The sequence below is a fragment of the Heterodontus francisci genome, chromosome 30 (genome assembly GCF_036365525.1).
Source record: "Heterodontus francisci isolate sHetFra1 chromosome 30, sHetFra1.hap1, whole genome shotgun sequence".
Taxonomy (NCBI): Eukaryota; Metazoa; Chordata; class Chondrichthyes; order Heterodontiformes; family Heterodontidae; genus Heterodontus; species Heterodontus francisci.
In genome coordinates, this window is record NC_090400.1 from 62,987,271 (window position 1) to 63,000,124 (window position 12,854).

Consider the following 12,854-nt stretch of genomic DNA (forward strand, 5'->3'; position numbering starts at 1 on the left):
TGATAGATTTTTAAAATTAATTTAGTCTTCCCTGTAATTCTGGTTAAAATAGTCTAACTTCCACAGTGAGAGAGCTGAGAAAACAACATTTCACCCACAGTCAACAGCCGATGCACAGGCGGTGAGGAGACTGTGGAAGAACTCAAACTCCAGGGAGGGGGCATTGCTGCACTCAGACACCACTCCCAGGACTGCATCCCGAGACTCTGACTAAATTCTCTTCAAAAAATTTGGAAATAAAGAGCTGGTCACAGTAACAGTGAGCATGAAGCTGCCAGATTGTAAAACCCAACCAGTTCATTAATGTCCTTCAGGAAATGAAACCTGCCAGCCTGACCCGGTCTGGGACTATACGTGACTCCAGTCCCAGATCAACCTGTTTTGCCCTTAACTGCCCTCGGCTGAGCAAGACTTTCATTGTATCAAGCCCAGAAGGAAAAGGCTCAACAACACCCTCCCGGGGCAGCTACTGATAGGCAATAAATGTCAGTGACGCCAACATCCTAAGAATGGATAAAAGCAGAACATTACAACCAGATGGTCAGTACTGAGGGAGTGCGGCACTGTCGGAGGGTCAGCACTGAGGGAGTGCTGCACTGTTGGAGGGTCAGTACTGAGGGAGTGCGGCACTGTCGGAGGGTCAGCACTGAGGGAGTGCTGCACTGTCGGAGGGTCAGTACTGAGGGAGTGCGGCACTGTCGGAGGGTCAGTACTGAGGGAGTGCTGCACTGTCGGAGGGTCAGTACTGAGGGAGTGCTGCACTGTCGGAGGGTCAGTACTGAGGGAGTGCTGCACTTTCGGAGGGTCAGTACTGAGGGAGTGCTGCACTCTCGGAGGGTCAGTACTGAGGGAGTGCTGCACTGTCGGAGGGTCAGTACTGATGGAGTGCTGCACTGTCGGAGGGTCAGTACTGATGGAGTGCTGCACTCTCGGAGGGTCAGTACTGAGGGAGTGCTGCACTCTCGGAGGGTCAGTACTCAGGGAGCGGTGCATTGTCGGAGGGTCAGTACTGAGGGAGTGCGGCACTGTCGGAGGGTCAGCACTGAGGGAGTGCTGCACTGTCGGAGGGTCAGTACTGAGGGAGTGCTGCACTGTCGGAGGGTCAGTACTGAGGGAGTGCTGCACTGTCGGAGGGTCAGTACTGAGGGAGTGCTGCACTGTCGGAGGGTCAGTACTGAGGGAGTGCTGCACTGTCGGAGGGTCAGTACTGAGGGAGTGCTGCACTGTCGGAGGGTCAGTACTGAGGGAGAGCTGCACTATCGGAGGGTCAGTACTGAGGGTGTGCTGCACTGTCGGAGGGTCAGTACTGAGGGAGTGCTGCACTGTCGGAAGGTCAGCACTGAGGGAGAGCTGCACTGTCGGAGGGTCAGTACTGAGGGAGTGCTGCACTGTCGGAGGGTCAGTACTGAGGGAGTGCTGCACTGTCGGAAGGTCAGCACTGAGGGAGTGCTGCACTGTCGGAGGGTCAGTACTCAGGGAGCGGTGCACTGTCGGAGGGTCAGTACTGAGGGAGTGCGGCACTGTCGGAGGGTCAGCACTGAGGGAGTGCTGCACTGTCGGAGGGTCAGCACTGAGGGAGTGCTGCACTGTCGGAAGGTCAGCACTGAGGGAGTGCTGCACTGTCGGAGGGTCAGTACTGAGGGAGTGCTGCACTGTCGGAAGGTCAGCACTGAGGGAGTGCTGCACTGTCGGAGGGTCAGTACTCAGGGGGCGGTGCACTGTCGGAGGGTCAGTACTGAGGGAGTGCGGCACTGTCGGAGGGTCAGCACTGAGGGAGTGCTGCACTGTCGGAGGGTCAGTACTGAGGGAGTGCTGCACAGTCGGAGGGTCAGTACTCAGGGAGCGGTGCACTGTCGGAGGGTCAGTACTGAGGGAGTGCGGCACTGTCGGAGGGTCAGCACTGAGGGAGTGCTGCACTGTCGGAAGGTCAGCACTGAGGGAGTGCTGCACTGTCGGAGGGTCAGTACTGAGGGAGTGCTGCACTGTCGGAGGGTCAGTACTGAGGGAGTGCTGCACTGTCGGTGGGTCAGTGCTGAGGGAGTGCTGCACTGTCGGAGGGTCAGTACTGAGGGAGTGCTGCACTGTCGGAGGGTCAGTACTGAGGGAGTGCTGCACTGTCGGAGGGTCAGTACTGAGGGAGTGCTGCACTGTCGGAGGGTCAGTACTGAGGGAGTGCTGCACTGTCGGAGGATCTATCTTTCAGATGAGCTGTTAAACTGAGGCCCTGTCAATTGCACGTGAAGGATTCCACGATGATTATTTCAAAGGAAGTTGGGGAGTTCTCCCCGGTCTCCTGGAGACAATATTTATCCCTCAACCATTGTCACTAAAAACAGATTATCTGGTCATTATCACTGTGCTGCTTATGGGATCTTGCTGTGCACAAATTTGTTGCCATGTTTCCATTACAACAGTGACTACACTTCAAAAGTACTTGACTAGCTGTGAAAGGCTTTGGGATGTGCTGCGGTGATGAAAGGCGCTACAGAGATGTAAGTTTCTTTTTCAGTCGGCTTAATTTGCTGCTGTGTTTGCCTGATTACTGCAGAGTGCAGACTCACTGCCAGGCTGTGGGGGGGGGTAACCGACGTACACCGGTCTATTTCCGTATGTGAATTGCCCCGTGTCAATGACCTGTGACCACTCTCCATGACGCATCATTCACCAGGGAACGGGCGGGGGGAGGTGCAGAAACTCTCTCACTGAATCATGGTCGGAAATTCCCTGACCTCCAGGGCACAGCTCCAGTGAATGACTTGAAAATTGTCCTGAGATCAAGTATTGAGACTGATGGAGCTGCTCCTGCTCACGTAGCCCCTCTCCGCGCGTAGCCCCTCTCCTGCCCCCACAGCTCCATCAACCTGTCTGTCACCTTCCACCACCCACACCCTCCCAAAATAATAGCTCAGTGATTATCTCTCGTTCTCCCATCTCAGAGTCATAGTGGGATCGAAATCCCACTGCAGAGACGTGAGCACAAAATCCAGGCTGACAGTACTGAGGGGGTGCTGCACTGTCGGGCGGTCAGTACTGAGTGAGTGCTGCACTGTCGGGGGGTCAGTGCTGAGGGGGTGCTGCACTGTCGGGGGGTCAGTACTGAGTGAGTGCTGCACTGTCGGGGGGTCAGTACTGAGGGGGTGCTGCACTGTCGGGCGGTCAGTACTGAGTGAGTGCTGCACTGTCGGGGGGTCAGTGCTGAGGGGGTGCTGCACTGTCGGAGGGTCAGTACTGAGTGAGTGCTGCACTGTCGGGGGGTCAGTACTGAGTGAGTGCTGTACTGTCGGGGGGTCAGTACTGAGGGGGTGCTGCACAGTCGGGGGGTCAGTACTGAGTGAGTGCGGCACTGTCGGAGGGTCAGTACTGAGGGAGTGCTGTACTGTCGGGGGCTCAGTACTGAGGGAGTGCCGCACTGTCGGAGGGTCAGTACTGAGGGAGTGCCGCACTGTCGGGGGGTCAGTACTGAGGGGGTGCTGCACAGTCGGGGGGTCAGTACTGAGTGAGTGCGGCACTGTCGGAGGGTCAGTACTGAGTGAGTGCTGCACTGTCGGAGGGTCAGTACTGAGGGAGTGCTGCACTGTCGGGGGCTCAGTACTGAGGGAGTGCCGCACTGTCGGAGGGTCAGAACTGAGGGAGTGCCGCACTGTCGGAGGGTCAGTACTGAGGGAGCGCTGGACTGTCGGAGGGTCAGTACTGAGTGAGTGCTGCACTGTCGGAGGGTCAGTACTGAGGGAGTGCCGCACTGTCGGAGGGTCAGTACTGAGGGAGCGCTGGACTGTCGGAGGGTCAGTACTGAGTGAGAGCTGCACTGTCGGAGGGTCAGTACTGAGTGAGTGCTGCACTGTCGGGGGCTCAGTACTGAGGGAGTGCCGCACTGTCGGAGGGTCAGTACTGAGGGAGTGCCGTACTGTCGGAGGGTCAGTACTGAGGGAGCGCTGGACTGTCGGAGGGTCAGTACTGAGGGAGCGCTGGACTGTCGGAGGGTCAGTACTGATGGAGCGCTGCACTGTCGGAGGGTCAAAACTGAGGGAGTGCTGCACTGTCAGAGGCTCAGTGCTGAGAGAGCGCTAGTACTGAGGGAATGCTGTACTGTCGGAGGGTCAGTACTGAGGGAGTGCTGTACTGTCGGAGGGTCAGTACTGAGGGAGTGCCGCACTGTCGGAGGGTCAGTACTGATGGAGCGCTGCACTGTCGGAGGGTCAAAACTGAGGGAGTGCTGCACTGTCAGAGGCTCAGTACTGAGGGAGCGCTAGTACTGAGGGAGTGCTGTACTGTCGGAGGGTCAGTACTGAGGGAGTGCCGCACTGTCGGAGGGTCAGTACTGAGGGAGTGCCGTACTGTCGGAGGGTCAGTACTGAGGGAGCGCTGGACTGTCGGAGGGTCAGTACTGAGGGAGTGCTGCACTGTCGCAGGGTCAGTACTGATGGAGCGCTGCACTGTCGGAGGGTCAAAACTGAGGGAGTGCTGCACTGTCAGAGGCTCAGTGCTGAGGGAGCGCTAGTACTGAGGGAATGCTGTACTGTCGGAGGGTCAGTACTGAGGGAGTGCTGTACTGTCGGAGGGTCAGTACTGAGGGAGTGCCGCACTGTCGGAGGGTCAGTACTGATGGAGCGCTGCACTGTCGGAGGGTCAAAACTGAGGGAGTGCTGCACTGTCAGAGGCTCAGTACTGAGGGAGCGCTAGTACTGAGGGAGTGCTGTACTGTCGGAGGGTCAGTACTGAGGGAGTGCCGCACTGTCGGAGGGTCAGTACTGAGGGAGTGCCGCACTGTCAGGGGGTCAGTACTGAGGGAGTGCTGCACTGTCAGGGGGTCAGTACTGAGGGAGTGCTGCACTGTCGGAGGGTCAGTACTGAGGGAGTGCCGCACTGTCGGAGGGTCAGTACTGAGGGAGCGCTAGTACTGAGGGAGTGCCACACTGTCGGAGGGTCAGTAGTGAGGGAGTGCTGCACTGTCGGAGGGTCAGTACTGAGGGAGTGCTGCACTGTCGGAGGGTCAGTACTGAGGGAGCGCTAGTACTGAGGGAGTGCCACACTGTCGGAGGGTCAGTACTGAGGGAGTGCTGTACAGTCGGAGGGTTGGTACTGAGGGAGTGCTGCACTGTGAGCAATGCCATCTTTTGGATGGGATGTTAAACCGAGGCGCTGTCTGCCCTCTCAATTGACGTAAAAGCTCCTGTGACACTATTTGGAAGACGAAGCGGGGGGGGGAAGAATTCTCTCCGGTGTCCTGAGGCCTATATTCATCCCTCACCCAACGTCACAAAAACAGATTATCTGGTCATTGCCACATTGCTGTTGGTGGGATCTTGCTGTGTGTAAATTGACTGCTGTGTTTTCTACATTACAACAGTGACTATATTTCAAATGCACTTTGTGCCAACTTGAGGATATGAAAGGTGCTTTCTAAATGCAAGTCCTTTCTTTCTTGAACAGTGATGAGATGTCCTGGGACTTGATTTTTTTTAAAGATTCTTTCCTGGGATGTGAGATTCGCTGACGAGGGTCCGACGTGGAATCTAACATTTGGCAGCAGCACCATCTCCCCACACTCACATAGGAATAGAGGGCTCAGCCCACCGCTGCTGTTCAGAGTCCTGACCATGTAAGGTTGTGTGTTACAGACTTTCATTCCTTTCAATACCCATGGGGTAAAAGAAAATGTGCCCTGGGGTAGAGCCAGGTCTGACGTGGGCTCCAGGGCTAGTTATGTGGAGAGCAGCCAGTGGGGGATCCTTGGCCAATGAGCAAGCAGCCGAGCACCATTCCACCTCACATCCCAGCTTGCTGTCAAGGAAAAACATTTCCTTGGATTTGTGCCAATGGGAAGGAATCAATTTGGGAAAATAAACAGAGCTGGCACGACCCCTGGGGCACGACCCCTGGGGCACGACCCCTGGGCTGTATTTGGGTTTGACATGACTGGAATGACAATCCTCCAGTTAGTGATTCTCCAAGAGGGGGATTGGCTGTGGTAATCACCTGAATATTTCATTCACAGGAACAGGAGGAGGCCATTCAGCCCCTCGATCCTGTTACACAGGAACAGGAGTCGTCCATTCAGCCCCTCAAGCCTGTTACACAGGAACAGGAGGAGGCCATTCAGCCCCTCGAGTCTGTTACACAGGAACAGGAGGAGGCTATTCAGCCCCTCGAGTCTGTTACACAGGAACAGGAGTCGTCCATTCAGCCCCTCAAGCCTGTTACACAGGAACAGGAGGAGGCCATTCAGCCCCTCGAGCCTGTTACACAGGAACAGGAGGAGGCCATTCAGCCCCTCGATCCTGTTACACAGGAACAGGAGGAGGCCATTCAGCCCCTCGAGCCTATTACACAGGAACAGGAGGAGGCTATTCAGCCCCTCGAGTCTGTTACACAGGAACAGGAGGAGGCCATTCAGCCCCTCAATCCTATTACACAGGAACAGGAGGAGGCCATTCAGCCCCTCGAGTCTGTTACACAGGAACAGGAGGAGGCCATTCAGCCCCTCGATCCTGTAACACAGGAACAGGAGGAGGCCATTCAGCCCCTCGATCCTGTTACACAGGAACAGGAGGAGGCCATTCAGCCCCTCGATCCTGTTACACAGGAACAGGAGGAGGTCATTCAGCCCCTCGAGTCTGTTGTCAGTGTTCAATACAAACGAATAAAAAAAGGAGAAACACTCACCTGAACCTGCCCCTTGCCCATGATTTTATCCAAAATTTCATTGTCGTCTTTGTTCAGTTTGATCTTGTCGTACGACTTCTCGTAACAAAGGATCCGCAGTGACTGTGAACCTTCCAACTCGATCTCAAACTCCTGTTAGCAACAGATCAAAGATAAATTCATTGTGTCAAGGCAACAGTCTCTAAACACATGCTATCCATCACAGGAGGAGAAGGCCATTCAGCGCATCGAGTCTGTTACATGATTCTATTAGACCATGGCTGATCTGTACCTTGACTCTATTTATCCCTTGATACACTCACCCAACAAAAATCCCTCCACCTCAGTTTGGAAAGCTCCAGTTAACCCCCATCCTCACCAGCTTTTTGGGGGAGAGCGTTCCAGATTTCCATTCCCCTTTGTGTGAGAAAGTGCTTCCTGACATCACCCTGATCGGCCTGGCTCGAACTTTCAGGTTCTGCCCCTTCGTTCTGGACTCTGCACCGGAGAAAATAGTTTCTCTCGATCTATCCTGTCAAGGCCTTGGAGAGGATGTGGAGGAGATCGACCAGAACAGTCCCGGGATGAGGGACTTCAGTTACTGCACAGACTGGAGAAGCTGGGGTTGTTCTCCCTATAGCAGAGCAGATTAAGTGGAGATTTATCATGAAGGATTTTGATAGAGTAAATAAGAAGAAATTGTTTTCAGTGGCAGCAGTGTTGGTAATCAGAGGACACAGATTTAAGGTAATCGGTAAAATAACCAGAGGCAACATGAGAAATTTTTAGGCAGTGAGTTGTTGTGATCTGGAACGTGCTGCCTGAAAGGGTGATGGAAGCAGATTCAATAGTAACTTTCAAAAGGGGGAATTGGATAAATAGTTGAAGGACAAAAATGTGCAGAGCTGGGTAAGAACATATATACTTGAACATTTTAGCATTGAAAGGAAGTATTAGCTGTTTTAGTGGGCTTAAAAGTGGATAAATCCCCAGGCCCAGATGAGATGTATCCCAGACTGTTATGTGAGGCAAGGGAGGAGATTGCACGGCCTCTGACACAAATTTTCAAATCCTCTCTGGCCACAGGAGAGGTGCCAGCGAATGTGGTGCCATTATTCAAGAAGGGTAGCAGGGATAAACCAGGTAATTACAGGCCAGTGAGTCTAACATCAGTGGTTGGGAAACTATTGGAAAAAATTCTGAGGGACAGGATTAATCTCCACTTGGAGAGGCAGGGATTAATCAGGGATAGTCAGCACGGCTTTGTCAGGGGGAGATTGTGTCGAACTAACTTGATTGAATTTTTCGAGGAGGTGACTAGATGTGTAGATGAGGGTAAAGCAGTTGATGTAGTCTACATGGACTTCAGTAAGGCTTTTGATAAGGTCCCGCATGGGAGATTGGTCAAGAAGGTAAGAGCCCATGGGATCCAGGGCAATTTGGCAAATTGGATCCAAAATTGGCTTAGTGGCAAGAGGCAGAGGGTGATGGTCGAAGGTTGTTCTTGAGAGTGGAAGCCTGGGACCAGTGGTGTACCACAGGGATCGGTGCAGGGACCCTTGATGTTTGTAGTGTACATTAATGATTTAGACGTGAATATAGGAGGTATGATCAGTAAGTTTGCAGATGACATGAAAATTGGCGGTGTCGTAAATAGTGAGGAGGAAAGCCTTCGATTACAGGATGATATAGATGGGCTAGTAAGATGGGCGGAGCAGTGGCAAATGGAATTTAATCCTGAGAAGTGTGAGGTGATGCATTTTGGGAGGACTAACAAGGCAAAGGAATATACAATGGATGGTAGGACCCTAGGAAGTACAGAGGGTCAGAGGGACCTTGGTGTACTTGTCCGTAGATCACTGAAGGCAGCAGCACAGGTAGATAAGGTGGTTAGGAAGGCATATGGGATATATGCCTTTATTAGCCGAGGCATAGAATATAAGAGCAGGGAGGTTATGATGGGGCTGTATAAACCGCTAGCTAGGCCACAGCTGGAGTACTGTGTACAGTTCTGGTCACCACACTATAGGAAGGATGTGATTGCACTGGAGAGGGTGCAGAGGAGATTCACCAGGATGTTGCCTGGGCTGGAGTATTTCAGTTATGAAGAGAGACTGGATAGGCTGGGGTTGTTTTCCTTGGAGCAGAGAAGGCTGAGGGGGGACCTGATTGAGGCATACAAAATTATGAGGGGCATTGATAGGTTAGATAGGAAGAAACTTTGTCCCTTAGCGGAGGGATCAATATCCAGGGGGCATAGATTTAAGGTTAAGGAGCAGGAAGTTTAGAGGGGATTTCAGGAAAAATATTTTCACCCTGAGGGTGGTTGGAATCTGGAACACACTGCCTGAAGGGGAAGTAGAGGCAGGAACCCTCACAACATTTCACAAGTATTTAGATGAGCACTTGAAACACCATAGCATACAAGGCTACGGGCCAAGTGCTGGAAAATGGGATTAGAATAGTTAGGTGCTTGATGGCCGGCACAGACACGATGGGCCGAAGGGCCTGTTTCTGTGCTGTATAACTGTATGATTCTATAAGAGAAGGGAGTGGGGATTAACCAAAGAGCCAGCACAAGTACGATGGCCAAATGGCCTCCTTTGGCGCTGTGAGATTCCATGGCCTTGATTAATCACTTTACAAATGTCTAGATTTACGGGATTTCAAGCCACATTTCTGCAACCTGTCTGCAGAATTATCATAAATTATCTCTTTGGGGAGGGGGAGAAAGAGTCAGCACCTTCAGGGGAGGGGGAGAGAGAGTCAGCACCTTCAGGGGAGGGAGAGAAAGAGTCAGCACCTTCAGGGGAGGGGGAGAGAGAGTCAGCACCTTCAGGGGAGGGGGAGAGAGAGTCAGAACCTTCAGGGGAGGGGGAAGAGAGAGTCAGAACCTTCAGGGGAGAGGGAGGGAGGGTCAGCACCTTCAGGGGAGAGGGAGAGAGAGTCAGAACCTTCAGGGGAGAGGGAGGGAGAGTCAGCACCTTCAGGGGAGGGGGAGAGAGAGTCAGAACCTTCAGGGGAGGGGGAGAGAGAGTCAGCACCTTCAGAGGAGGGGGAGGAGGAGGGGGAGAGAGAGTCAGAACCTTCAGGGGAGGGGGAGAGAGAGTCAGAACCTTCAGGCAAGGGGGAAGAGAGAGTCAGAACCTTCAGGGGAGAGGGAGGGAGGGTCAGCACCTTCAGGGGAGAGGGAGAAAGAGTCAGAACCTTCAGGGGAGAGGGAGGGAGAGTCAGCACCTTCAGGGGAGGGGGAGGGAGAGTCAGAACCTTCAGGGGAGGGGGAGAGAGTCAGAACCTTCAGGGGAGGGGGAGAGAGTCAGAACCTTCAGGGGAGGGGGAGAGAGTCAGAACCTTCAGGGGAGGGGGAGAGAGAGTCAGAACCTTCAGGAGAGGGGGAGGGGGAGAGAGAGTCAGAACCTTCAGGGGAGGGGGAAGAGAGAGTCAGAACCTTCAGGGGAGGGGGAGGGAGGGTCAGCACCTTCAGGGGAGAGGGAGAGAGAGTCAGAACCTTCAGGGGAGAGGGAGGGAGAGTCAGCACCTTCAGGGGAGGGGGAGAGAGAGTCAGAACCTTCAGGGGAGGGGGAGAGAGAGTCAGCACCTTCAGGCAAGGGGGAGCGAGAGTCAGCACCTTCAGGGGAGGGGGAGAAAGAGTCAGCACCTTCAGGCGAGGGGGAGCGAGAGTCAGCACCTTCAGGGGAGGGGGAGAGAGAGTCACCACCTTCAGGCGAGGGGGAGAGAGAGTCAGCACCTTCAGGCAAGGGGGAGAGAGAGTCAGCACCTTCAGGCAAGGGGGACAGAGAGTCAGCACCTTCAGGCAAGGGGGACAGAGAGTCAGCACCTTCAGGGGAGGGGGAGAGAGAGTCAGCGCCTTCAGGGGAGGGGGAGAGAGAGTCAGCACCTTCAGGGGAGGGGGAGAGAGAGTCAACACCTTCAGTGAAGGGGGAAAGAGTCAGCACTTTCAGGGGAGGGGGAGAGAGAGTCAGAACCTTCAGGGGAGGGGGAGAGAGAGTCAGAACCTTCAGGGGAGAGGGAGGGAGAGTCAGCACCTTCAGGGGAGAGGGAGGGAGAGTCAGCACCTTCAGGGGAGAGGGAGGGAGAGTCAGCACCTTCAGGGGAGGGGGAGAGTCAGCACCTTCAGGGGAGGGGGAGAGTCAGCACCTTCAGGGGAGGGGGAGAGAGAGTCAGCACCTTCAGGGGAGAGGGAGAGAGAGTCAGAACCTTCAGGGGAGGGGGAGGGAGAGTCAGAACCTTCAGGGGAGGGGGAGGGAGTCAGAACCTTCAGGGGAGAGGGAGAGAGAGTCAGAACCTTCAGGGGAGAGGGAGAGAGAGTCAGCACCTTCAGGGGAGAGGGAGAGAGAGTCAGCACCTTCAGGGGAGGGGGAGAGTCAGCACCTTCAGGGGAGGGGGAGAGTCAGAACCTTCAGGGGACGGGGAGAGAGAGTCAGCACCTTCAGGGGAGAGGGAGAGAGAGTCAGAACCTTCAGGGGAGAGGGAGAGAGAGTCAGAACCTTCAGGGGAGAGGGAGAGAGAGTCAGCACCTTCAGGGGAGGGGGCAACACTGATTTTTTTTTAATTCATTCATGGGATGTGGGCGTCGCTGGCCAGGCCAGCATTTATTGCCCATCCCTAATTGCCCTTGAGAAGGTGGTGGTGAGCTGCCTTCTTGAACCGCTGCAGTCCATGTGGGGTAGGTATACCCACAGTGCTGTTAGGAAGGAAGTTCCAGGATTTTGACCCAGCGACAGTGAAGGAACGGCGATTATAGTTCCAAGTCAGGATGGTGTGTGACTTGGAGGAGAATTTGCAGGTGGTGGTGTTCCCATGCATTTGCTGTCCTTGTCCTTCTAGTTGGTAGAGGTCGCGGGTTTAGAAGGTGCTGTCTAAGGAGCCTTGGTGCATTGCTGCAGTGCATCTTGTAGATGGTACACACTGCTGACACTGTACGTCGGTGGTGGAGGGAGTGAATGTTTGTGGATGGGGTGCCAATCAAGCAGGCTGCTTTGTCCTGGATGGTGTCGAGCTTCTTGAGTGTTGTTGGAGCTGCACCCATCCAGGCAAGTGGAGAGTATTCCATCACACTCCTGACTTGTGCCTTGCAGATGGTGGACAGGCTTTGGGGAGTCAGGAGGTGAGTTACTCGCCTCAGATTCCGAGCCTCTGACCTGTTCTTGTAGCCACAGTATTTACATGGCTACTCCAGTTCAGTTTCTGGTCAGTGGTAACCCCTAGGATGTTGATAGTGGGGGATTCAGCGATGGTAATGCCATTGAATGTCAAGGGGAGATGGTTAGATTCTCTTTTGTTTCAGATGGTCATTGCCTGGCACTTGTGTGGTGTGAATGTTACTATCCACTTATCAGCCAAGCCTGGATATTGTCCAGGTCTTGCTGCATTTTTACACGGATTGCTTCAATATCTGAGGAGTCACGAATGGTGCTGAACATTGTGCAATCATCAGCGAACATCCCCACTTCTGACCTTATGATTGAAGGAAGGTCATTGATGAAGCAGCTGAAGATGTTTGGGTCTAGGACACTACCCTGAGGAACACCTGCATTGATGTCCTGGAGCTCAGATGATTGACTTCCAACAATCACAACCATCTTCCTTTGCGCTAGGTATGACTCCAGCCAGCGGAGGGTTTTCCCCCTGATTCCCATTGACCTCAGTTTTGCTGGGGCTCCTTGATGCCATACTCGGTCAAATGCTGCCTTGATGTCAAGGGCAGTCACTCTCACCTCACTCTTGAGTTCAGCTCTTTTGTCCATGTTTGAACCAAGGCTGTAATGAGGTCACGAGCTGAGTGGCCCTGGCGGAGCCCAAACTGAGCGTCACTGAGCAGGTTATTGTTGAATGTGGTGACGTTGTCTCCTGCTAATCTGATGGAATCACAACCTCTCAAGTTCATGAACAAATGGAGTCCATTTCCCAGAGGATATCTCATCACTCTGACCCTTACACCACACACCCCCATCCCCAGCTCCACCCTCCCCGTCCCACCCACACCCTCCCCGTCCCGTCCCCACCCCTACCACCCCCCCGGCCCCACCCCCACCCTCCCCGTCCCATCCCCACCACCCCCCCCGTCCCATCCCCACCCTCACCATTCCGCCCCCACCCCCACCTCGTTCCAGTTTGGTTCAGTTGTATCCCTGAAAACTCTGGTCTTTGCTTTGCTGACAAAATAACCAAAGGAATCGACTTCGAGAGTG